General features: G+C 39.1%; 1 long non-coding RNA gene across 1 annotated transcript in view; it reads right to left on the bottom strand.

Annotated features, from left to right (window-relative positions):
* The window catches only part of LOC120100909 (uncharacterized), a 50,758-nt gene that overhangs the window by 21,455 nt on the left and 2,873 nt on the right, over positions 1-26,430 (bottom strand). The gene's annotated exons all lie outside the window — the stretch shown is intronic.

Raw genomic sequence — 26,430 nt, forward strand, 5'->3', positions numbered from 1 at the left:
GTCGATAGGGGTGCTGACACACCTGAGAGCAGAGGTAAGACAACCACTTCTGCTCTGAGGGACACACCTGGAGCCCTCAGGACACACAAACCCAGGAGCAATCTGGGACAGTACACTTCTGGTTTCTGCCTGTGCCCGGAGATGACCTGGACCACAGCTCTCTGTACCCAAATCCTGTGGGGGAGAGAACTGAACTTTCATAAGTGTGGACAATCCTGAAAGCCCAGGGGATACCACCACCTCCGTTCACATTCCTGGCTCAAGAGGAAACTGCCAGGATCCCTCTGAACACAGGACCCTCGAAGCAGTCAGAGGCAGGACCCTTCCAGTTTCTGCCTGCACCCAGAGCTGACCCAGTACCACAGCTCTCTGTACCCAAATCCCATGGGGGAGAGAGCTGGACTCTAGGAAGTGCAGGCAATTCTGAGAGCTCAGGGGAGACAACCACTTCTGCTCATATTCCTGAACCAAGAGGAAACTTCCTAGAGCCCTCTGGACATAAGAACATAGGAGCAATCAGGGAGAGGACACTTCCAGTCTCTGCCTGTGCCCAGAGCTAAAACAGTCACCATGACCACTGACACACCTGAGAACAAAGATAAAGACCACCACTTCTGCTCTGAGGGACCTGACTAAAGCACTCAGGACACATAAACCCAGGATCAGTCTGGGACAGGACCCTTCCAGTTTCTTCCTGGGCCTGGAGCTGACCAGGTCCCACAGCTCTCTGTACCTAAATTCTGTGAGGAAAAGAGCTGGACTCTCAAAAGTGTGGACAATCTTGAAAACTCAAGGGAGATCACCACTTCTACCCACATTCCTGGCCTAAGAGGAACCTGCCTTGAGCCCTCTGGACATAGGAACCTAGAAGAGGTCAAGGAAAGGATTCTTCCAGTCTCTTCCTGTGCTCAGAGCTGAAAGCCAGTCACCAGGAGCAATGACACACTCAGAGCAGAGGTAAGACCACCAGTTCTGCTCTGAGGGACCTGCCTGGAGCACTTAGGACACCTGAAACAAGGAGCAGTCTGGGAAAGGTCACTTCCAATTTCTGCATATATTCAGAGTAACCTGGTCCCACAGGTCTTTGTACCTAGATAAACTCTGGGAGAGAGCTGGTCTCCAGGAGTGCTGATACAATGCTTATAGGAGGGTAAAGCCACTGTCAGAGACAGAAAGAGCAGCTAACACAAGAAACAACCAGATACTGAGAAGCAAGTACAGGAAACTAAGCAACAGAAACCAAGACTATTTCGCATCATCACGCCCAGTTTTCTGACAGAAGCAAATACTGGATATCCAAACACAGCAGAAAAAGATTTGGATTTAAAATTATATCTCATGGTGATAATAGAGGACTTTGAGAAGGACATGAATAACTCCTTAAAGAAATTCAGGACAACACAGGTAAACAGGTAGAATTCCTTAAAGAGGAAACACAAAAATCCCTTAAAGAATTCTAGGAAAACACAAACAGGTGAAGGAATTGAACAAAACCATGCAAAATCTAAAAATGAAAATTGAAACAATAAAAAAGCACAAAGGGAGACAATCCTGGAGATAGAAAACCTAGTGATCAGGAGTCATAGAAGCAAGAATCACCAACAGAATACAAGAGATAGAAGAGAGAATCTCAGGGGCAGAAGATACCATAGAAAACATTGACAGAACCATCAAAGAAAATGTAAAACTCCAAAAGCTCATAGCCCAAAACATTCAGGAAATCCAGGACACAATGAGAAGATCAAACCTAAGGATAATAAGTATAGAAAAGAGTGAATGTTCCCAACTTAAAGGGTCAGTAAACTCTGCCCACATTACTGACTCCAGAGGAAAACACCTAACGCAATCTGGGACCCTGGGCACAGGGATACAGCAAAAGGCAGCGCAGACACTCCTCGTTGCTGCCCTCACCGAGAGCTCAAAAGCAGCCCCACACGAGTAACTTGAGCCATGGGACCATAGGCAAGACCAACTTTTCTGCTCCAAGCGACCTGCCTGGTGGACTCAGGACACAGGCCCACTGAAACAGCTGAAGACCAGTAGACAGGAAAGACTACACACCCGAAAACAGAACACTCTGTTCCCATAACTAGCTGAAAGAAAACAAGAAAACAGGTCTACAGCACTCCTGACACACAGGCCTATAGGAAGGTCTAGCCACTCTCAGAAATAGCAGAACAAGGTAACACCAGAGAAAACCTGATGGCAAGAGGCAAGCACAGGAAACAAGCAACACAAACCAAGACTACATGGCATTATCGGAGCCCAATTCTCCCACCAAAGCAAACACTGAATATCCAAACACAAGAGAAAGGCAAGATCTATATTTAAAATCATATTTGATCATGATGCTGGAGGATTTCAAGAAAGACATGAAGAACTCCCTTACAGAAAGACAGGAAAACATAAATAAACGAGTAGAAGCCTATAGAGAGGAATCACAAAAATCCCTGAAAGAATGCCAGGAAAACACAATCAAACACTTGAAGGAATTAAAAATAGAAATAGAAGCAATAAAGAAAGAACACAGAGACACAACACTGGTTATAGAAAATCAAAAGAAGAGACAAGGAGCCGTAGATACAAGCTTCACCAACACAATACAAAAGATACAAGAGAGAATCTCAGGAGCAGAAGATTCTATAAAAATCATCGACTCAACTGTCAAAGATAATGTAAAGTGGAAAAAGCTACTGGTCCAAAACATACAGGAAATCCAGGACTCAATGAGAAGATCAAACCTAAGGATAATAGGTATAGAAGAGAGTGAAGACTCCCAGCTCAAAGGACCAGTAAATATCTTCAACAAAATCATAGAAGAAAACTTCCCTAACCTAAAGAAAGAGATGCCCATAAAAATACAAGAAGCCTACAGAACTCCAAATAGATTGGACCAGAAAAGAAACTCCTGCCGTCACATAATAGTCAAAACACCAAATGTACAAAATAAAGAAAGAATACTAAAAGCAGTAAGGGAAAAAGGTCAAGTAAAATATAAAAACAGACCTATGAGAATCACACCAGACTTCTCGACAAAGACTATGAAAGCCAGAAGATCCTGGACAGATGTTATACAGACGCTAAGAGAACACAAATGCCATCCAAGGTTACTGTATCTTGCAAAACTCTCAATTTACATAGATGGAGAAACCAAGATATTCCATGACAAAACCAAATTTACATAATATCTTTCTACAAATTCAGCGCTACAAAGGATAATAAATGGTGAAGCCTGACATAAGGAGGCAAGCTACACCCTAGAAAAAGCAAAAAACTAATCATCTTGGCAACAAAACAAAGAGAAAAAAAAGCACAAAAACATAATCTCATATCCAAATATGAATATAACAGGAAGCAATAATCATTATTCCTTAATATCTCTCAACATCAATGGTCTCAACTCCCCAATAAAAAGACATAGATTAACAAACTGGATACACAATGAGGACCCTGCATTCTGCTGCCTACAGGAAACACACCTCAGAGAAAAAAGACAGACACTATCTCAGAATGAAAGGCTGGAAAACAAATTTCCAAGCAAATGGTCTTAAGAAGCAAGCTGAAGTAGCCATTCTAATATTGAACAAAATCGATTTTCAACTAAAAGTCATCAAAAATGATAAGGAAGGACACTTCACATTCATCAAAGGAAAAATCCACCAAGATGAACTCTCAATCTTAAATATCTATGCTCCAAATGCAAGGGCACTTACATACATAAAAGAAACCTTACTAAAGCTAAAAACACACACTGCACTTCACACATTAATAGCAGGAGATTTCAACACCCCACTCTCATCAATGGACAGATCATGGAAACAGAAATTAAACAGAGACATAGACAGACTAAGAGAAGTCATGAACCAAATGGACTTAACAGATATTTATAGAAAATTCTATCCTAAAGCAAAAGGATATACATTCTTCTCACCACCTCATGGTACTTTCTCCAAAATTTACAATATAATTGGTTATAAAACAGGTTATATACAGAAAGAGAAATAATACATGTGTCCTATCGTACCACCACAGGCTAAAGCTGGCCTTCAATAACAATACGGGAAGAACACCCACATATACATGGAAGTTGAACAATGCTCTACTCAACGATAACTTGGTCAAGGAAGAAATAAAGAAAGAAATTAAAGACTTCTTAGAATTTAATGAAAACGAAGGTACAAAATACCCAAACTTATGGGACACAATGAAAGCTGTGCTAAAAGGAAAACTCATAGCTCTGAGTGCCTGCAGAAAGAAACAGGAGAGAGCATATATCAATAGCTTGACAGCACACCTAAAAGCTCTAGAACAAAAAGAAGCAAATACACCCAGGAGGAGTAGAAAGCAGGAAAGAATCAAACCCAGAGCTGAAATCAACCAAGTAGAAACAAAAAGGACCAAAGAAGGAATCAACAGAACCAAAAGTTGGTTTTTTGAGAAAATCAACAAGATATATAAACCCTTAGCCAGACTAACCAGAGGACACAGAGACTGTGTACAAATTAACAAAATCAGAAATGAAAAGGGAGACATAACTACAGAATCAGAAGAAATTCTAAAAATCATCAGATCCTACTACAAAAGCCTATATTCAACAAGACTTGAAAATCAGGAGGAAATGGACAATTTTCAAGACACATACCAGTTACCGAAGTTAAATCAGGAACAGATAAAGCATTTAAGCAACCCCATAACTCCTAATGAAATAGAAGCAGTCATTAAAGTTCTCCTAACCAACAAGAGCCAAGGTCCAGATGGGTTTAGTGCAGAATTCTATCTGACCTTCATGGAAGACCTCATACCAATACTATCCAAACTATTCCACAAAATTGAAATAGATGGAGCACTACCAAATTCCGTCTATGAATCCACAATTACTCTTATACCTAAACCACACAAAGACCCAACAAAGAAAGAGAACTTCAGACCAATTTCCCTTATGAATATCGACGCAAAAATACTCAATAAAATTCTGTCAAACCAAATCCAAGAGCACATCAAAACAATCATCCACCATGATCAAGTGGGCTTCATCCCAGGCATGCAGGGATGGTTTAATATACGGAAAACCATCAACGTGATCCATTATATAAACAAACTGAAAGAGCAAAACCACATGATCATTTCATTAGATGCGGAGAAATCATTGACAAAATTCAACACCCCTTCATGATAAAAATCCTGGAAAGAATAGGAATTCAAGGCCCATACCTAACATAGTAAAAGCCATATACAGCACGCTAGTCACTAACATTAAATTAAATGGAGAGAAACTTGAAGCAATCCCACTAAAATCTGGGACTAGACAATGCTGCCCACTCATTCCCTACTTATTCAATATAGTTCTTGAAGTACTAGCCAGAGCAATCAGACAACAAAAGGAGATCAAGGGGATACAGATTGGAAAAGAAGAAGTCAATATATCACTATTTGCAGATGATATGATAGTACATTTAAGTGTTCCCAAAAGATCCACCAGAGAACTACTAAACCTGGTAAACACCTTCAGGCTGGGTATAAAATTAACTCAAATAAATCAGTAGCCTTCCTCTATAACAATAGAGAATCAAGCCGAGAAAGAAATTAGGGAAATGACACCCTTCATAATAGTCCCAAATAATATAAAATATCTCGATGTGACTTTAACCAAGCAAGTAATAGATCTGTACAATAAGAACTTCAAGCCTCTGAAGAAAGAAATTGACAAAGACCTCAGAAGATGGAAAGATCTCCCATGCTCATGGATTTGCAGGATTAATATAGTAAAAATGGCCATTTTACCAAAAGCGATCTACAGATTCAATGCAATCCCCATTAAAATACCAATCCAATCTTCTGAGAGTTAGACAGAAAAATTTGCAAATTCTTCTGAAATAACAAAAAACCCAAGATAGCTAAAACTGTCCACAATAATAGAAGGACTTCTGGGGGAATCACTATCCCTGAACTTAAGCAGTATTATAGAGCAATAGTGATAAAAACTTCATGGTATTGGTACAGACACCGACAGATACACCACTCGAATAGAACTGAAGACTGAGAAATGAACACACACCTATGGTCACTTGATTTTTGACAAAGGAGCTAAAACCATCCAATGGAAAAAAGATAGCATTTGCATCAAATGGTGCTGGTTCAAGTGGAGGTCAAGATGTAGAAGAATGCAGATATATCCATGCTTAGCATCCTGCACAAAGCTTAAGTCCAAGTGATTCAAGGACCTCCACATCAAGCAAGATACACTCAAACTAGGGCAGCATCTCGAACACATGGGCATTGGAAAAAATTTCCTGAACAAAACACCAATGGCTTATGCTCCAAGATCAAGAATCGACAAATGGGGTCTCATAAAACTGCAAAGCTTCTGTAAGGCTAAGGACACTGTTGTTAGGACAAAATGGCAACCAACAGATTGGGAAAAGATCTTTCCCAATCCTACAAGAGACAGAGGGCTTATATCCAAAATATACAAAGAACTCAAGAAGTTAGACCGCAGGGAGACAAATAACCCTATTAAAAAGAGGGGTTCAGAACTAAACAAAGAATTCACAGCTGAGGAATGTCGAATGGCTGAGAAACACCTAAAGAAATGTTCAGCATCTTTAGTCATAAGGGAAATGCAAATCAAAACAACCCTGAGATTCCACCTCATGCCAATGAGAATGGCTAAGATCGAAAACTTAGAGGATAGCAGGTGCTGGATAGGATGTGGAGAAAGAGGAACACTCCTCCATTGTTGGTGGGATTGCAGACTGGTACAACCATTCTGGAAATCAGTCTGGAGGTTCCTCAGAAAATTGGACATTGAACTAACTACCTGAAGACCCAGCTATACCTCTCTTGGGCATATACCCAAAAGATGCCCCAACATATAACAAAGACACATGCTCCCACTTATTTATAATATCCAGAACCTGGAAAGAACCCAGATGCCCTTCAACAGAGGAATGGATACAGAAAATGTGGTACATCGACACAATGGAATATTATCCAGCTATCAAAAACAATGACTTCATGAAATTCATAGGCAAATGGATGGAACTGGAAAATATCATCCTGAGTGAGGTAACCCAATCACAGAAAAATACACATGGTATGCTCTCATTGATAAGTGATATTAGCCCAAATGCTTGAATTACCCTAGACGCACAGAACACATGAAACTCAAGAAGGATGAACAAAATGTGAATGCTTCACTCCTTCTTTAAAAGGGGAACAAGAAAACCCTTGGCAGGGCATAGGGAGGCAAAGTTAGAACAGAGGCAGAAGGAACACCCATTCAGAGCCTGCCCCACACGTGGCCCATACATATACAGCCACCCAATTAGGTAAGATGGATGAAGCAAAGAACTGCATGCTGACAGGAACCAGATGTAGATCTCTCCTGAGAGACACACCCAGAATACAGCAAATACATTGACTAATTCCATCAGCAATCCACTGAACTGAGAACGGGACCCCCATTGAAGGAATCAAAGAAAAACCTGGAAGTGCTTGAAGGGACTAGAGATCTTATATGAACAACAATGCCAACCAACCTGAGCTTCCAGGGACTAAGCCACTACCCAAAGACTATACATGGACTGACCTTGGGCTCCAACCTCATAAGTAGCAATGAATAGCCTAGTAAGAGCACCAGTGGAAGTGGAAGCCTTTGGTCCTGCCAAGACTGAACCCCTAGTGAACGTGAATGTTTCAGGGAGGGTAGTAATGGGGGTAGGGGTTAGGGGGATGTTGGGCCAGAAACCGGGAAGGGGAATAATAATCAAAATGTAAATAAGAAATACTCAAGTTAATAAAGACAAAAAAAGGGTCAGTAAATATCTTCAACAAAATTTTAGATGAAAACTTCCATAACCTAAAGAAAGAAGTCCCCACAAATATACAAGATGTCTACAAAATTCCAAATAGATTGAACCAGACTAGAAATTCATCCCTTCTCATCATAGTCAAAACAGCAAATGAACAAAGCAATGAGAGAATATTAAAAGCAGTAGGGAAAAAGTGTCAAGTAACATATAAATGCAAACCTATTAAAATTACTCCAGACTTCTCACCAGAGACTATGCAAGCCAGAAGATGCTGGGCAGATGTGATACAGACCCTAAGAGAAGACAAATGCCTGCCCTGTCTACTATGCCCAGCAAAACTCTCAATTAACATAGCTGGAGCAACCAAGATTCTCCATGAAAAAGCCAAAAATCCACCAGCCCTACAAAGGAAAATAGATGGAAAACTCCAACACAAGAAGGGAAACTATACTCCCAGAAAAGCAAGAAAGTAATCTTCTTGCAACAAACCCAAAAGAAGAGAGCCACACATACATAATTCCACCTCTAACAACAAAAATAACAGGAAACAACAATGACTATTCCTTAATATCTCTTAACATCAATGAATTAAATTCCCCAATAAAAAGACATAGACTACCAGACTGGATATGAAAAGAGGACCCACCATTTTGCTGCATACAGGAAACACACCTCAATGACAAAGACAGAAACTATCTCAGAGTCAAAGGCTGGATAACAATTTTCCAAGCAACGGTCTCATGATACAAGTTGGAGTAGCCACTCTATTGTTGAATAAAATCAATTTTCAACCAAAAGTTATCAAAAAAAGATAAGGAATGACATTTAATTCTCATCAAGGAAGAATCTACCAAGATGAACTTTCAATCCGGAATATCTATAATCCAAAGCAAGGGCACCTACATTCGTAAAAGAATCCTTACTAAAGTTCAAAGACCACATTATATCTCACACAATAATAGTGGGAGACTTCAACACTCCACTCTCATCAATGGATGGATCATGGAAACAGAAACTAAACAGAGACATAGAAAAACTAACAGAAGTTATGAACCAAATTAATTTAACAGATACTTATATAACATTTCATCCTAAAACAAAAGAATATACATTCTTCTCAGCACCTCATGCTACCTTCTCCAAAACTGACCATATATTCGGTCACAAAACAGACCTCAAAGATACAAGAAGATTGAAATACTCCCATGCATCCTATCAGATTACCACGGACTAAAGCTGGTTTTCAATAACAATAAAAATGACAGAAAGCCCACATATACATGGAAGCTGAACTATGTTCTACCTAATGATAACTTGGTCAAAGAAGAAATAAAGAAAGAAATTAAATACTTTTTAGAATTTAGTGAAAATTAAGGCTGTGAATGTCCATTTCTTCAGTCTCTGCTCCAAACTTTGTCTCCATACCTCCTTCTATGAATATTTTTATTCTACTTTGGTCATCCTTGTCATTGAGCTTCATGTGATCTGTGTAGTGTATCTTGGTTAATTTGAGCTTCACGGCTAATATCCACTTATCAGTGAGTGCATATCATGTGTGTGTTTTTGTGATTGGGTTATGTCATGCAGGATGACATTTTCTAGTTCTATCCATTTGCCTATAAATTTCATGAATTCATTGATTTTGATAGTTGAGTAGATATACCATATTTTTGGTATCCATTCCTCTGCTGAAGGGCATCTGGATTCCATTCTTATTGCCCTGTACAAAACCCATGTCCAAGTTGATCAAGGACCTACACATAAAACATGATATACTCAAACTAGAAGAAAAAGTGGGGAATAGCCTCAAATACATGGGCACTGGGGAAAATTTCCTGAACATAATACCAATGGCTTATGCTCAAAAATCAAGAATCAACAACTGGGACCTCATAAAATTACAAAACTTCTATACAGCAAAGGACACTGTCATTAGGATAAAATGGCAACCAACAGATTGGGAAAAGTTCTTTACCAATCCTACATCTGATAGAGGGCTAATATCCAATATATAAAGAGACCTCAAGAAGTTAGACTCCAGAGAATCAAATAACCCAATTAAAAAATGGAATACAGAGCTAAACAAATAATTCTCAACTGAGGAATAGTGAATGGCTGAAAGCACCACCTAAAGAAATGTTCAAATCCTTATTCATCAGAGAAATGCAAATCAAAACAACCTGAGATTCCACTTCACACTAGTGAGAATGGCTAAGATAAAAACTCAGGTGACAACAGATGCTGGTGACGATGCGAAGAAAGAGGAACACTCTTCCATTGTTGGTGGGATTCAAGCTGCTACAACCACTCTGGAAATCAGTCTGGATGTTCTTTGGAAAATTGGAAAATTGGACAGTATTACATGAAGATCGAGCTATACCACTTCTGGGCATATACGCAAAAGATGCTCCAACATATAACATATAACAAGGATACAGGCTCCACTATATTCATAGCAGCCTTATTTATAATAGCCAGAAACTGGAAAGAACCCAGGTGTCCTTCAACAGGGGAATGGATACAGAAAATGTGGTACATCTACACATGGAGTTCTACTTAGCTATTAAAAACAAATACTAAATGAAATTCATAGGCAAACAGATGGAACTAGAAAATACCATCCTGAGTGAGGTAACCCAATCACACACACAAAAAACTGACACATGGAATGCCCTCATTGATAAGCAAATATTAGCCCAAAAGTTCCAAATACCAACATACAATCCACAGACCACATGAAGACCATGAATGATGGAATTTTGGATATCACTTAAGTATACTAACATATAATCTGAAAATAGTGATATTTTGACTTCTTCCTTTCCAATTTGTATCCCTTTGAACTCCTTTTGTTTAATTGCTGTGGCTAGGACTTCAAGTACTATATTGAATAGGTAAGGAGAGAGTGGGCAACCTTGTCTAGTCCCTGATTTTAGTGTGATTGCTGCAAGTTTCTCTCTATTTAGTTTGATGTTGGCTACTGGTAGGCTGTATATTGCTTTTACAATGTTTAGGTATGGGCCTTGAATTCCTGATCTTTCCAAGAATTTTATCATGAAGGGGTGTTATATTTTATCAAATGTTTTCTTGGCATTTAATGAGAGGATCCCGTGGAAATATATTTTGTAAATTTGGTTTTGTCATGGAATATCTTGGTTTCTCCAGCTATGTTTATTGAGAGTTTTGCTGGGTATAGGATCCTGGGCTGCCATTTGTCTTCCCTTAGAGTCTGTTTGACATCTACCCAGCACCTTCTGGCTTTCATAGTCTTTGGTGAGAAGCCTGGTGTAATCCTGATAGGTTTGCCTTTATGTTACTTGACCTTTCCCCTTACAGCTTTTATTATTCTTTCTTTGTTTTGTGCACTTGCTGTTTTGACTATTAGGTGAAGGGAGGAATTTCCCTTCTGTTCCAATCTATTTGGAATTCTGTAGGCTTCTTGTATGTTTATGGGCATTCCTTTCTTTAGGTTAGTTAAGTTTTCTTCTATAATTTTGTTGAAGATATATACTGGCCCTTCAAGTTGGGAACCTTCACTCTCTTATAGAAGAGTACCTATTATCCTTAGGTGTGATCTTCTCATTGTATCCTGGATTTCCTGGATTCTTTGGGTTGGGAGCTTTTTGCATTTTCCATTTTCTTTGATGGTTGTGTCAATGTTTTCTATGGTATCTTCTGCCCGTGAGATTCTCTTCTATCTCTTGTATTCTGTTGGTAATGCTTGTGTCCATGACTCCTGATCGATTTCCTAGGTTTTCTGTCTCCAGGATTGTCTCGCTTTGTGATTTCTTTATTGTTTCTATTTCCATTTTTAAATCCTGTATAGTTTTGTTCAATTCCTTCACCTGTTTGTTTGTGTTATCCTTTAATTCTTTAAGGTGCTTTTGTTTTTCCTTTTTAAGGGATTCTACCTATTTACCTGTGTTGTCCTGCATTTCTTTAAGGGAGTTATTTATGTCCTTCTTAAAGTCCTCTAGCATCATCATGAGTGTGGGCTCTCCATGGCTTGGTGTGGTGGGCAACTAGGATCTGATCATGCCAAGTGGCCTTGGTTTCTGTTGCTTTGGTTCTTGCCTTTGCCTCTCACCATCTGCTTATCTCTTGCATTAGCTGGTCTTGCTCTGACAGTGGCTTGATCCTTCTGTAAGCATGTATGCCAGCATTTCTGGAGACTGACTTTCTCCCAGAGGGCCTGGGTACAGAGAGCTGTGGCACAGGGTCTGCTCCGGGTGCATGGAGAAACTGGAAGGATCCTGTCCCAGAATGCTCCTAGGTTCCCGTGTCCTGGGGGATCCAGGCAGGTCCCTTGGAGCGAAAGTGGTGGCCTTACCTGTGCTCTCAGTTATGTCAGCATTCCTGGAGACTGGCTTTCTCCCTGGTGTGACACACAGTCAGCTCCCCTGTTTGCATTTATAATATGGGTTATTTGTTTTCTTGATTCCAAGATTCTTTAGTTCTTTATTTAATTTTGATATGAATCTTCTATTAGATATTTAGTTATTAAAAAGCTTTTCTCATTCTTAAGCATGGTCCCAAAGACGTTTTACATAGAATAAGAAAAAGTCCTTAAATTCACAGGGAATACAAAAGATGCAAATAGCTAAAGCAATCTTAAATAGAAAATAAAACAGATAGAAATAACACAACCTCAAACAATATTATACCACCATTGCAACAAAGATAGCATGGTACAAAAACAGACAGAGATCAGTGGAATACAATGAGGGATCCAGAGATGTACAACTATATCTATGAACACCTAATTTCTGATAAGTGCAAAATGCATACACTGGTAATAATGGTGCTGGCAAAACTGAATATTCATTTGCTAAAATATGAAATTAGATCTATGTTCTTATACAAAAAAGAAAGAAATAGTTCAAAGTATATCAAAGACCTTAGTTTATAACTAGAAAATTTGAAACTGCTAAAAGAATGGTAATGAATTATGGAATATAAATATAAACAAAATAGATTTAAATAGGAATACAATAACACATAGCATAGTCCCAATATTTAACAAATAGGATGAAATCAAATTAAAACATTTTTTCTCTAGAAAACAGACCATCAGAGAATGAAGAGTGAGCCCACAGAATGATGGAAAATGCTTATTGGCTTTATTCGCATGGGGACTACTATCTAGAATATATAAATAAATACAAACATTAAACATCAAGTGCATATCATTCAATAAATGGGCTAATGAATTGAATAGATAGGTGTCAAAAGAAAAACAAAAAGGTGAATAGGTATTTTGAAAAATATTAACATTCATATTTACCAGGGAAATATAAATTTAAATCACTTTGATTTTTTCATTTATTTATTTTTTAAAAATCGGTTATTTTGTTTATTTACATTTCAAATGTTATCCCCCTCCTGCTTTCCCTCCAGAAAAACCCTCCCCCTACCTCCAGGAGGTTGCTTCCTTACCCCACCCACTACCACCATATTCCCCAATAATTCTCCTATGCTTGGACATCAAGCCTTCACAGAACCCAGGATTTCCCCTCCCATTGATGCCAAACAAAGCCATCCTCTGCCACATATACACCTGGAGCCAAGGATCCCTCCATGTGTACTCTTTTGTTGGTGGTTTAGTTCCTGGGAGCTCTGGGGGTCTGGTTGGTTGATATTGTTGCTCCTCTCATGGAGTTGCAAACCCCTTCAACTGCTTCAGTCCTTCCCCCATCACCTCCACATCACCTCCATTATGGTTCCCTGCTTAGTCCCATGATTGACTGAAAGCACACATCTGCATCTCTAAGGCTCTGACAGAGCCTCTCAGGAGACAACCACATTAGCTTCCTGTAAGCAAGCACTTCCTGGCATCAAAATGGTTTGGCTTTGGTGGTTGTATAAGAGATGGACCCTCAGGTAGGGCAGTTCCTGCTCCATTCCTTGTCTCTGCATTTCCTTTAGACAGGAGCAATTCTGGGTCCATCCGTCAACCGGGACCTTACCTAACCTCTGAATATGGTCTCTACAGGTTCCCTCTCCCCTTTGTGGAATATATGAGCTAATGTCATCCCTATTGAGTCCTGAGAGCCTCTTGCTTTTCCAGCATCTGATGGCTATACTCCAATTCCCTATTTCCCATTTCTACACATCTCTGTTCAATTTCCTAACCCTCTGTACATCCTGCCAGTCTCCTCTCTCACATAAACTGTCCCCCTTTTTTCCTCTCCCCCTCCTCTCTTCTTCCCAAGTCTGTCCTGCCCTCAACTTCCAGTGATTATTTTGTTCCTCCCTCTAAGTAGGACTGAGGCCCCCACACTTTAATCTTCCTTTTTCTTGGCCTTCATATGGTCTGTAAGGTGTATCATGAGAATTTTGAGCCTTTATCCTAATATCCACTTATCAGTGAGTACATATAATACGTGTTCCTTTGCTACTGTGTTATATCACTGAGGATGATTTTTTTTAGTTCAATTTGCCTAAGAATTTCATGAAGTTATTGTTTTTAATGGCTAAGTAGTACTCTCTTGTATAAATGTACCACATTTTCTGTATCTATTCCTTTGCTGAGGAACATCTGGGATATTTCCAGTTTTTTGGTATTATAAATAAAGCTGCTATGAACATATTGGAGCATGTGTCCTTGTTATATGTTGGAGTATTTTTGAGTATATGCCCAGGAGTAGTATAGCTGGGTCCTCAGGTAGTACTATGTCCAATTATCTGAGGAACTGCCAGACTGATTTCCAGTGTGGTTGTACCAGTTTGCAACGGAGGAGTGTTCCTCTTTCTCCACATCCTTGCCAACATCTGTTGTCACCTAAATTTTTGATCTTAGCCATTCTGACTGGTGTGAGGTAAAAATCTCAGGGTCATTTTGATTTGCATTTCCCTGATGACTAATGATGTTGAACATTTTCTAAAGTGCTTTTCAGTCATGCAAGAGTCCTCAGTTGAGAATTCTTTGTTTAGCAAATATCCTGATAGAAGTAACCCAATCACAAAGGAACACATATGATATGCATTCACTGATTAGTCCAAAAGCTCGTAATACCTAAGATACAATTTATAGACCACATGAAGCTCAAGAAGAAAAAAGACCAAAGTGTGCATGCTTCAGTTCTTCTTAGATGGGGGAAAATACTCACAGGAAGAAATACAGAGTGAAAATATGGAGCAGAGGCTGAAAGAAAGGCCATTCAGAGACTGCTACACCTGGAGATCCATCCCATCTGCAGACACCAAACCAGATACTATTGAGGATGCCAAGAAGTGCATGCTGAAAGGAAGCTGATATGAATGTCTCCTGGGAGGCTCTGCCAAAGCCTGACAAATACAGAGGCAAATGCTGGCAGTCAACCATTGAACTGAGAACTGGGTCCTCAATGGAGGAGTTAGAGAAAGGACTAAAGTAGCTGAAAGGGTTTGCAACCCTATAGGAAGAACTCCCAGGGACTAAACCACCAACCAAAGAGTACACATGGAAAGACCCATGGCTCCAGCTGTATGTGGAGCAGAGAATGGCCGTGTCAGACATCAATGGGAGAAAAAGCCCTTGGTCCTGTCAAGGATTGATGCTGCAGTGTAGGAGAATGCCAGGATGAGAAGATGGGAAGGAGTGGGTGGGTAGGTGGGAATGCACCCTCATAGAAGGGGGAATGGGGATGGGGGATGGGCCAGGAGGTTTCCGGAGGGGAAACTGGGAAAGGGGATAATTTTTGAAATGTAGATAAGAAAATATCCAATAAACATAAAAATAACTTTTCATCTACTTGAATACTACACTTAGATCTATTATACTTCCTAGTGCTTCCTTTTTCTTCCAAATTTTTCACTTTCTGTTTCTTTGTCTTTGAGAATTTGCCCTGATCTGATTATGTACACAGCATATATGTGTTGAATTAGTATTATATTCCTCATGAAGATATATTTAATAATAAATACAATTTATAAGGAAGTAAAAGTGTACTTTAAAGAGAAAAGCCACTCTTTGGTAACCAGGAAAGCAAAAGAATGAATGTAAGCCATTCATAAAATCTCCAACCCTAATGTACATGAATAGTTTTTTAAAAAAAGTTGTGAGAAAATGGACAAAAGTAAAAGTCTTTCATAATATATCCCAGATTTGGTTGTTGAATCAACCACATCTGAAATCAAATAAAACCCATGCCACTGGATAGTCCTGTGATGGATTTTCTTAATTGGGTTATTTGAAGCAGGAAGAGCCATTCTAAATCTAGGCCACACCTAAATCTGGGTGTTAAATCAAATAAAATGACACAAAGAAAACTTTGCCTTTTGCCTACTTGCCATCATTCTTGCTGTCAAGTTCTTCTATCCTGTCCCTGGATCATTTTTTCAATGATATTAGAACCAACTGCTTTGGGATAGTGAAGTAGTCTGAAGCTCACCAGCTTTCCTGGAATTTTGCAAGATTCCAGTGACACACTGGGACTGGTGTTATTTTAATATTGGTGGTGGTGTATGTGTGTGTTTGCATGAGTATTTATGTGTACATCCATTTTTTGTTTTTGCTGGAATGGAATTATTTATTTTCTGTGTTTCCTTATGTGTAGTTAACCTCACATTAACTACACATAAGGAAACACATTGAGATTGGAGTTTTCTTTCAAATATTTTATGCAGGGCTGTATTTGTGGTTAGATGGTGTTTAAATTTGGTTTTGTCTTGGAATGTCTTGTTTTCTACATCTATGGCAATTGAGAGTTTTGCTGGTATAGTAGTCAAGGTTAGCATCTGTGGTTTCTTAGAGGCTAAAAGACATCTGCTCAGGCCATTCTAGCTTTTATAGTCTCTGTGCAAAGTCAGGCGTGATTCTGATAAGTCTGCCTTTGTGTGTTCCTTGGCCTTTGAAGCTTTTAATATTTTGTTCTTTAGATTTAGTGCTTTGATTATTATGTGGCAGGAGAATTTTCTTTTGTGCTCCAATCTATTGGTGTTGTGTAAGTTTCTTGTATGTTTATAGGCTTTTCTTTCTTTAGGTTGGGGACATTTTCTTTTGTGATTTTGTTGAAAATATTTTTAGTCCTTGAGGTTGGAAATCCTTATCTTCTTCCACCCCTATTATTAAGTTTTGTCATTTCATATTATCCCAAATTTCCTGTATGTTTTGTTTGAGGAATTATTTAGATTTAACATTTTCTTTAACTAATGGATCAACTTCTTTTATTAAATCTTCTACTTGTAAGATTATCTCTTCCAGTTCTTATATTGTTGGTGATGCTTGCATTTGTTGTTCCTGTTCTTTCTTAAGTTTTCCATCTCCAGAACTGCTGTGATTTTTCTTCATTGCTTCTATTTCCATTTTCAGGTCTTCAACAGTTTTATTCATCCTTTGCTTGTTTGATTATATTTTCCTGTCTGTCTCTAAGGGATTTATTAATGTCCTATTAAAGGTATCAATCATGTTTATAAGGTTGGATTTAATCTCATCCTCTTGTGCTTCTGTTGTGTTAAGATATTCAGGGCTTGCTGTAGTAAGATAACTTTGTTCTGAAGGTGCCATGTTGTCTTAACTTTTGTTAGTATTCTTATGGTGGCCTTTAGTCATCTGCTTGTCCCTGGGTGTTCCTGGTGTAGCAGATATTGAGAAGGCAGGCCTAATCTGGATATCCCTTGTGTAACTAGCCTACAGTGGGCAGTCTTGAATTGGACATTCTTTCTGTAACACGCCTGGATAATCCTTATGCAGTGGGCCTGAATGTGCCCTATTTAGTGGGCCTGAGAGAGGCCAGCAGAGTAGTGGCCAGACAATGGAACTCAGGAGGTGGAAATCTTGAAGCTAACTAGGGCAGCTGGGTGTGTCCCATGAAGAAGATTTTTTAAAATTATCTTTAAATTTTAATTTTTAATTATCCCCCTTCCTGGTCCACCTTCTGAGAGTTCCTCATCAGATTCCTCCTCCCCATCTCCAAGAGGATATCTCCATCCCTACACTCCCACCAGACCTCCCCATCTCTGGGACCTCAAGTCCTTAGATGGCTAGGTTCATCTTCCCTCACTGAGGCCAGGCCAGTCAGTCCTCTGTATGTGTGTTGGGAGCCTCAAGGAATTTTTAAGTGAAAACAAATTAAAGAGTATCAAAGCTGGGCATGGTGGTACATATATTTAATTCCAATGCTCAGAGGCAGAGCCTAGTGAGTTTGATGCATTTTAGACTACTAAAGGAGTTCCATGACAACAAAGCTTAGGCAAGTGAAGCAAACCACAGAAAATAAGAAGCTGGTAAAAATGTATCTGAATGATGGGTCAAGTTTCCAACCCCACCAATCAGCAGAACCTAGAAACTTCAACACATGGATCTGGGTTTAGAATCAAGAATACAATCTGGAACCTTCCTCTGCAACTAAGAAAAGCTGTTGAAGCTAGGTATATGTTAGGTGTGTCCTTGCATGGAGGCCTAAAAAGGTCATTGTGTAAAGTTGTGAAGCTGAAGACTGGATTGCACTGGAGACCCTAAGATATAAAACATGATAGGGTCGTGAGATACATGACAAGGGAAGCTGCTAACAGGAAGTAAAGCCAGATCAAGAAAGAGAAGTACATGGTAGTTAACAAAGATAATAGTAATTGGATATCTGAAGAGTGTTTTGACACCACACACAAAAACACAGGATTTGGAGTTTCCCCAGTTAATTTCTAGACTTGCTTTGGTCCAGCATTTCCTCACCATGTTCCCTTTCCTCCCTTTTGGAATAATAATGTACACCCTGTCTCATTGGAAAAGGGTATGTTGGAGGTATGTGACCTGCTTTTCATTTTAATTTTATATGAGGTCACAGTTAAGACATTGCCACAATTCTCAGAACAGACTTTGAACTTGGAACATAAGTAGAGTGAAGGCTCTAATAGATGTGGATGAGGATTTTTTTTTTATTTAGAGAATACTTTATTAGTTTTTGTAATCAAACCCACGTAGATAAGATCTTACATATTTAATACAGTGCGTTACCCCTGTACAAATGGAAAAAACTTAAGTTCAACATTTCTAGACCAATATGGCTGTTAATTTCTGTACAGTGCCAACTCAACACAGTAAACGGGGATACTTTTTTCCAAAGTTGACAGCACAGCTAAAGTTTCAAAAAATTCAAATTATATATCTGTATATATATATTTATATTTATATAAAAAGACCAATAATAGCAGTGTGTTATGCATCAACAGCAGCAACAGCTTTTCCAGGTTCTGCAGTCATCTGAACAAAACTGTAGAGACATCCAGCACACTCCATTAAAAAAAAAAAAGTAAAAAAACAAAACCCCAGAAAACAGCACAGTTCTGTTACTCTTGTGGTACCTGGCACCATTTTTTTTTAAATTAGCTTCTCAATCATCATCTGGAAAGAAAACATTCTGAGCAACATCATTAAAAACAGCTCTGATAAAGCACGGTCACTACTACGTAGTGGATGAGGATTTTTGAAGTTGGATTGAATGCAGTTTTGCATGGAGAAGCCATTGTGTAAAGTTGTGAGGCTGAAGCCTGGATTGCATTGGAGACCCTAAGATATAAAACATGATAGAGTCGTGAGATACATGACAAGGGAAGCTGCTAACAGGAAGGAGAGCCAGACCAAGATATAACTACAAGTCTATGGCAGCCGTAAAGTTGAATGTGGTTTGATTACTCGCTATGAACCAATGAGGACTATTTTTAGTTAGAGTTGCTGTTGTCATGATGTCTCTTCATACCAATAAAAACCCTAAGTCATTTGGATGTATGCTTTGTATGTTTTAAAGAACCTGAACCTCTACATTGTTTGTTTGTTTTTTTATGACTGTGAGACTTTTCAAATTACTAGTTTTTAAACAAAACCATCACATCAAAGTTGGAAGAGTCAAACTGTATATATTCTGTGTATATACACACAGAAGACTTGGTAGAGAACCATGTAGTCCCTGTGCCTGCTGCTTCAGTCTTTGTGAGTTCATATGAGCTGTTCTCATTTGATCTAGGGGGCTTTGTTTTCCTGGTTTCGCTCATCCCCTCTGACTTCCATTCTCCTTCTGCTTCCTCTTCTACAGAGTTCCCTGAGCTCTGAAGGGAGGGATTTGATAGAGACACATTTAGAGATGTGTGTTCCAAGATATCTCTCTCTCTCTCTCTCTCTCTCTCTCTCTCTCTCTCTCTCTCTCTCTCACCACACACACACACACACACACACACACACACACACACACACACACACACACACACACACATTATCAGCCTGCGAGTCCCTGTATTTGTTTTCATCTGTATCAGGAGAAAGCTTCTCTAATGATAGTTAAATAGAGGATTGATCTATGAGTATAAAATAATATCAATAGGGTAATTTTATTTTTTTAAAGCAGGAATGTTTGGTTTTACCTTAGGTCTATGGACTATGTAGTCTCTAGTTCTTGTTTTCCCAAGCAGTGTTGTGGATGAGCTTCACATGTGAAGTTGTCCTTAAGTCAAATCATACATTGGTTCTTTTTTTTTTTTTCATCTTTACTAACTTGAGTATTTCTTATTTACATTTCGATTGTTATTCCCTTTCCCCGTTTCCGGGCCAACATCCCCCTAACCTCTCCCCCTTCCGTTCTCTACGGGTGTTCCCCTCCCCATCCTCCCCCCATTACCACCCTCTCCCCAATAATAGCATTCACTGGGGGTTCAGTCTTGGCAAGACCAAGGGCTTCCCCTTCCACTGGTGCTCTTACTAGGCTATTCATTGCTACCTATGAGGTTGGAGCCCAGGGTCAGTCCATGTATACCCTTTGGGTAGTGGCTTAGTCCCTGGAAGCTCTGGTTTGTTGGTATTGCTGTCCATATGGGATCTCAAGCCCCTTCAAGCTTTCAGTCGTTTATCTGATTCCTTCAATGGGGGTCCTATTCTCAGTTCAGTGGTTTGCTGCTGGCATTCACCTATGTTGTATTCTCCCTGTGTCTCTCAGGAGAGATCTACATCCAGTTCCTGTCGGCCTGCACTTCTTTGCTTCATCCATCTTGTCTAATTGGGTGGCTGTATATGTATGGGCCACAAATGGGGCAGGCTCTGAATGGGTGCTCCTTCTGCCTCTGTTCTAAATTTTGCCTCCCTATTCCCTCCCAAGGGTATTCTTGTTCCCCTTTTAAAGAAGGAGTGAAGCATTTGCATTTTGGTCATCCTTCTTGAGTTTCATGTGTTCTGTGCATCTAGGGTAATTTGAGCATTTGGGGTAATATCACTTATCAATGAGTGCATACCATGTGTGTTTTTCTGTGATTGGGTTACCTCACTCAGGATGATATTTTCCAGTTCCATCCATTTGCCTATGAATTTCATAAAGTCATTGTTTTTGATAGCATAGTAATATTCCATTGTGTAGATGTACCACCTTTTCTGTATCCATTCCTCTGTTGAAGGGCATCTGGGTTCTTTCCAGCTTCTGGCTATTATAAATAAGGCTGCTATGAACATAGCAGAACATGTGTCTTTGTTATATGTTGGGGCATCTTTTGGGTATATGCCCAAAAGAGGTTTAGCTGGGTCCTCAGGTAGTTAGTTCAATGTCCAATTTTCTGAGGAACCTCCAGACTGATTTCCAGAATGGTTGTACCAGTCTGCAATCCCACCAACAATGGAGGAGTGTTCCTCTTTCTCCGCATCCTCGCCAGCATCTGCTGTCACCTGAGTTTTTGATCTTAGCCATTCTCACTGGTGTGAGGTGCAATTCCCAACAGGTTTTGTGTCACCATTGCCCTAGTATATTTTGCAGGTAGCCAAGTTTATAGATCAAAGGTTTTGGTGCTTTTATTTCTCTTTTTGGTAGCCTGCAGACTACTGTATCAAAGACACTGTAACCTGGGGGATGGGGGAGGGTTTTATAGAGACATCAGGTCTATTTCTCCATGCTCAATGAGTTGGGTGACTGCTGTCTGCAGCAATGGGGTCTTACTGTCAAATGTTGGAGAGTAGCCTATTATCTGGCAACTTCCTGGGTTGATGGGGGTTTCCATGGGACCCTTTTGGTCAACAATTGTATGTAATCCAGTCCCAGTAATGGAAAGCTTTGTTTGGTGACAAGAGATGGCAGTTGGGATACATTTGCCTCATTATTTTGAGACTTCAGTATGATTGTCTTTGTATCTTCTAGGAAGTTGCTCTAAGTTTTCCTGTGCTTCCCATGATCTTCATCTCTACATCTCTCTCCTAACATTCCCTCCCTCAATCTGTCGTGCTCTTTCCCATCTTATGAACTCAGTATACTCATACAAATTTATCTTATTTCCCTGCTCAGTAAAATCTGTGCGTTCCCCTCCATCCTTTCTTCTAATACTGCAGATTTTAAATGTTGGAATGTTTACAATGTGATATTGATATTAACATGAGATCTTAGGGGATGAACAAGAAATAAGGGTTATGGCTTATCAGTAGTGTGCTTGTTTGTCAAGTTGGCAAGGGGTCAGTCGTAGTAACTAGTCATATCAACTTGACATAAGTTACTGGTAAGCTTAATTGTAAAACTGCACCAGCCAGATTATACTTTAGTCAAGCCTATAGTGCATTTTCTTTTTTAATGATTAATGTCGCAGGCCCAGGTCACTGTAATTAGTGTCACCTCTAAGCTACTGATCCTAGGATAATAAAACAGACTGAGCAAGTGATAAAGAGCAGTATTCCATGGGTTCTGTTAGATCCTGCCTTCAAGTCCTTGCCTTCAATTCTTGCCCCGACTTTCCATGGATTACAAGTTGTAAAGATGAAATAATTCCTTTCTTTCCCATATCACAGTGTTTTAGCACAGTAACAGAAAAACATAACTAAGACAAAAGTATTCTTTTAAATTAATGTGTGTGTGTGTGTGTGTGTGTGTGTGTGCACGAGTTTGTGAGAGTGCATGCACATTGGTTTGCACTTCCACAGGGGCTTGGGAGTGTGTTCATACACAATCTGTGCAGGTTGCTGTGGAAGCCAGAAGAAGTTGGTTCCCCTGGAGGGAAACAGCTATAAGACTCTCATCATGGACCTTGGATTTGGAAGTTAAGTCTCCTAGAAGAGAAGGCTTTTAACCGCCAAGCCTCCTTGTAACCAGTGTGTTCCTTATAGTTTGGATGTCTTTAGGATTTTTATCATAATGGGATATTGAGTTTTATCAAAAGCCTTTTTCTGTGTTTATAAAAATAATAGTATGATTTTTGTTCCTGAGTCCATTTATGTGATATTTTGGTTTGCAAGTATTGAACAAACCATTCATCCCTTGAATAAAGCCTACCTGTATGGGAGAAGTGATCCTTTTGGTGAGTTGTTAAGTTCAACTAAGAAATACTTTGCTAAGAATTTTGCATTTATATTTATCAGAAAAATGAAAAACAATACAGTATTGGCAGAAAAATAGTCATAAAGATCGGTGAAATAGAAAACTCAGATAGAAATCCACATATCACCTTGATTTTTGACAAATGCCCAGAAGAAAAGGCAACATTTTAAACAAATGACACTAAGAAGATTAAACGTCGATGCATGTAGAGCAAAATTCTTATTTTGAATCTTGCCCAATACAACTCCAAATGAATCTAAGACATTAACATAAAGCCTAAAAAATCTGAAACAACTAGAAGCAAAATATAGGGGAAATATCTGAAGATATATACACAGGTAAGTACTTTCTGAAATAGGACTCATTCAATGGGGAATTATTAGATCAATTATCAACTAATAGGAGCTCATGAAAATAAAAACAATCTTTTATGTGGTGAAGAAAACAGTTAACCACATCAAGAAACAGCCTACAGCAAATGGTTGGAACTGGAAAATATCATCCTGAGTAAGGTAACCCAATCACAGAAAAACACACATGGTATGCACTCATTGATAGATAAGTGGCTATTAGCCCAAATGCTTGAATTACCCTAGATGCATAGAACACATGAAACTCAAGATGGATGATCAAAATGTGAATGCTTCACTCCTTCTTTAAAAGGGGAACAAGAATACCCTTGGCAGGGAATAGAGAGGCAAAGATTAAAACAGAGGCAGAAGGAACACCCATTCAGAGCCTGCCCCACATGTGGCCCATACATATACAGCCACCCAATTAGACAAGATGGATGAAGCAAAGAAGTGCAGACTGACAGGAGCCGGATGTAGATCTCTCCTGAGAGACACAGCCAGAATACAGCAAATACAGAGGTGAATGCCAGCAGCAAACCACTGAACTGAGAATAGGACCCCCGTTGAAGGAATCAGAGAAAGAACTGGAAGAGCTCGAAGGGGCTCGAGACCCCTTATGAACAACAATGCCAAGCAACCAGAGCTTCCAGGGACTAAGCCATTACCTAAAGACTATACATGGACTGACCCTGAACTCTGACCTCATAGGTAGCAATGAATATCCTAGTAAGAGCACCAGTGGAAGGGGAAGCCCTGGGTCCTGCTAAGACTGAACCCCCAGTGAACTAGATTGTTGGGGGGAGGGCGGCAAGGGGGGGAGGATGGGGAGGGGAACACCCATAAAGAAGGGAAGGGGGGAGGGGGATGTTTACCCGGAAACCGGGAAAGGGAATAACATTCTAAATGTAAATAAGAAATACTTAAGTTAATAAAAAAATTAATAAAAAAGATAAACAAAAAAACAAAAAACAAACAAGCAAAAAAACAAAAAGAAAGAAACAGCCTACAGAATGGGAGGAAATCCTTGCTAGATATATGTCTGATGGAGAATTATTATCGATAATGTACAAAAACCACAAACAGAAAAATACACAACTCAATCAAAATCCAGGCTCAGACACTAATAAGAAATAGAAACAGCCTCTCTCTCTCTCTCCCTCCCCCCCCCTCTCTCTCTCTCTGTGTGCTTGTGTGTGTGTGTGTGTGTGTGTGTGTGTGTGTGTGTGTGTGTGTGTATTAATGGTCAAGATGCTTAGCTTTCTGGAAAAATAGTAAAAACTACTCCAAATATCAGTCTCTGACAGATAATAAAAAATCTGTCAAGAAAATAAATGAGAGTAAGTTCTGTGAGGAAAAAGGAATCCTCTTGTTCACTGCTGGAAAGTGTATAGGTTTGTGAGATCATAGTAGAAATTAGTGTGGAGGTTTTTCAAAAGCTAACAGGTAGACCTATCATATGGTCTAGCTATATCACTCTGGGCATGTAATTAAAGGAGTCTTTTTCATGTTATTTCTATTTATTGCTGCCATTTTCTTTTTTAAACAATATCAAAAAATGTTTAATTCTAGGCACTTCTAAACAGATAAATAATAAAAATATGATGTGTACACACAGGAATTTTATTCAGTATTATAAAGATGAAATAATGAAATTTGTCAGCAAATAGAAGAACTGAAAAAATTATAGTGATATAGCCCAAACTCAGGAAGACAAACACTACATGTTCTCTATAAGATGCAATTCTTAGCTTCTAATTTTCTATATGTGCATGTCTATAAGGAAGTTAGGGAGGGTACATGCCAAAAAACCTAGACAGGAGTCCAGGACAGAGGGAAAAAAATGAGCCTTCAGTGGACAGTAGTAGGAGGATAATACAACACATGTTGTCTAAATGTAAAAAGCTAATCCTGACAGTTCAAGTATTCAGATAAAGATGGGGTACAGGAAGATCTAAGAGAATGAGGGTAAAGTGTGGTGGTTTGAATAAGAATGGCCCAATTGGCTCATGTATCCGACTGTTTAGTCACCAGGAAGTGGCACTATTTGAAACAATTAGAAGGATTAAGAAGTGTGGCCTTGTTGAAGGAAATATGTCACTGTGGTGAACTTTGAGGTTTCAAAGCCCATGCCAAGGCTCAAGTCCCCCTCTCTGTGCTTATGAATCATACTTTAGTGCCTGCCTTTATGTTGCCATGTTCCCCTCCATAATGATAGTGGAAGCTGTCAGCCAGCACACATTAAATTCTGTATTTTATAAAATTACATTTTGGTAATTATGTATCCTCACAGCAATACAACAGTTACTAAGACACCAGGCATGATAATCTGTAATGAAACTTAACACCTTGAATGGTTAAAAAAATTAACTCTAAGCATTCACATTTCATAACTAGAAGAAACACATTGTAGAACCTCACGGTGACAATAATGCCTATAACAAAAAAGAAACATTAGAAGAACAAAAGTGAAAAAGCTCTAAATCCGAAATTATAATTCAAGTTACTTAGGGTGCAACACAGTTTGAAAAGTGTAAATTCTTGAGATATTTGGATATATTAAATGTTAGCCCTCTTTTGGGTGTAGGGTTAATAAAGATCTTTTCCCAATCTGTAGGCTGCCATTTTGTCATGTTAGAGGATCCTTTGCTTTACATAGGTTTTTCAATTTCATGAGATCCCATTTTTCTATAGTTGACCTTAGAGCATGAGTGATTGATGTTCTGTTCAGGAAATTTTCCCCTGTGCTAATGTGTTCTAAGCTATTTCTCACTTTTTTTCTATTAGATTCAGTGTATCTGGTTTGATGTGGAGGTCCTTGATCCACCTGGACTTGACCTTTGTACAAGTACATAAGAATGGATCAATTTGTATTCTTCTATATGCTGACCACCAGTTGAACCAGCAACATTTGTTGAAAATGCTGTCTTTTTCCCTACTGAATGGTTTGGCTTCTTTGTCAAAGATCAAGTGACCACAGGTATGTGGATTTTTTTCTGGGTCTTCAATTCTATTCTATTG

This window comes from Rattus norvegicus, chromosome 2 (assembly GCF_036323735.1).
Source record: "Rattus norvegicus strain BN/NHsdMcwi chromosome 2, GRCr8, whole genome shotgun sequence".
Lineage (NCBI taxonomy): Eukaryota > Metazoa > Chordata > Mammalia > Rodentia > Muridae > Rattus > Rattus norvegicus.